The sequence below is a fragment of the Frankliniella occidentalis genome, unplaced genomic scaffold, assembly GCF_000697945.3.
Source record: "Frankliniella occidentalis isolate FOCC.00 unplaced genomic scaffold, Focc_3.1 Scaffold286, whole genome shotgun sequence".
NCBI lineage: Eukaryota > Metazoa > Arthropoda > Insecta > Thysanoptera > Thripidae > Frankliniella > Frankliniella occidentalis.
In genome coordinates, this window is record NW_026267412.1 from 251,124 (window position 1) to 252,934 (window position 1,811).

A 1,811-nucleotide genomic window follows, 5' to 3' on the forward strand; every position below is an offset into this window, starting at 1 on the left:
TACCTCACCTTAAGCCAAATAAATCAATCAATCAATCAATCAATCCCTCCCTCCCTCCCTCTCTCTCTCGCTCGCTCGCTCTATCTTTCTCTCTCTCTCGCTCCCACTCCCGCCCGCGGTCCGGAGGAGGATCGCCGCCTTTAATATGGTGCGGGGAGGTTAACTCGCCGCCTTATCAGCCATTTATCATCGGCGGGGGGCCGCGACAGCCGCGGCGGCGCGGCGCCGTATCGCGCGCATCGCGTGCGCAGAACAAAAGTGTGCGAAATTCCCGTGGCGCGCTGCTCTCCGCCGCGCTCATGCCACGGACGGGGAGCAAAGGGGGGCTGAACAGCAGCATCTGGCTGTTGTAAAGACGTTTGTACGGGGGGTGGTAGTAGGGGGGAGGGCAGGGGAGGAAGGCCCTCAACTTTCGTTGTAGATCACGGCCTTAAAAGAGCAAAGTTTAGAGGTACATATACTTTGCACCCTCCCACCCCGCCCAGCCCCATACTATCTCCCACGTCGCCGTTGTTCTCCGTTACCTTTCCCGTCACACCCTCCACACTGCGGCTCTGCTCTCTTCCCTCCGCCCCACCCTATTTTCCTTGGATATACCGCATTCGTCTAATTCCATACGCTTTTCCTCCCCTTTTCCTTGGAAGCACAGATATACGGAATAAAGAGCGAGAGAGGGACGTGGGCGGGCGTGCACCGGCGGAAGGGTGATCCAAGCCGAGACCCCCCTCTCCCGTCCCCCCTCCGGGGCCCCCGTGACAAGGGCGGCGCGGACGCCCGGCCCGGCGCGGCCCGCACAGCCGGCAGCTGCTTTTGTGGAGCTTCATTTCCCGATTCCTGCACAGACGCCCCCGTCCCCCTCCCCCGCGCCGCCGCCGCCCCGCGCACCCCGCCACTGCCATGCACAAACTGAATGGAAAAGGAGATTCGTTATCTTGTTTCAGCTGCGCCAAGTTCGCGGCGCGCGGCGGCACCCTCTCATCTCTCTCCCTCACTCCGTCCGTCTGTCTGGCCTTCCCTCGGTCTCTGTCTGTCCCTCTCTATCTCTCTCTTTCTTTCTCTGCCTCTGCCCCTCTCTCTCTCTCTCCGTCTCTCTCGCTCTCGCCGCGCGCCCGTTCTCCGCTAGATAACAACCCACGTGACAGTCGGTAGTCTCTCGCACCGGGGCCGCGGCGGCGGTCCCCTCGCGCTGGCGCTGGGCGTGGCGTGACGTGGCGTGGCGGGGGCTGGAGCTCTGGTTCACGAAGGCAAATGCCAAAATAAACACCAAGGTCCCGCCGTTCATCCTTTCCTCCGACCGCCGGGTCCGGGCGGGATGGAGCACTGCGCTCACATCCAGGGGCGCCCTGCTGGCCCTGCCCCTGCTGCGCCCAGGGCCCTGGCGGACGCGCCGGCGCGGCCCACGGCTCCAGCCGGAGCAGCGAGGACCACCACAAAGGCGGGGCGGGGCGGGGTGCGGTGGGGCCAACCGACAGGGCCACGCTTTCCGCCGGCGCTCCCGTTCCCCGTCCCCTCGCCCGGCTGGCTGGGCTGGGCCCCAGCCTCTCTGAATGGAAGCTAACGAATGCGACTAAATGGTTCTCTAGACCACAAACCCTGGCTGCCGGGGCCTCGCCGGGGCAAGAAGCCTTTGACTGGCCTCTTCGGAGCACCGCAGGCACCGCACCAGCGACCCCCTCTGTAAGCGCGCCATCAGACTGCCCCCACCCCCCTCTCTCCGTCGTAAAGCAAACACGGGGCGCGGCGAGCTCGGCGGCCAACACAAGACACCTCCATTTCTCCAAGCAAAGAATGCTGATGCCCCTCTGCAGCAC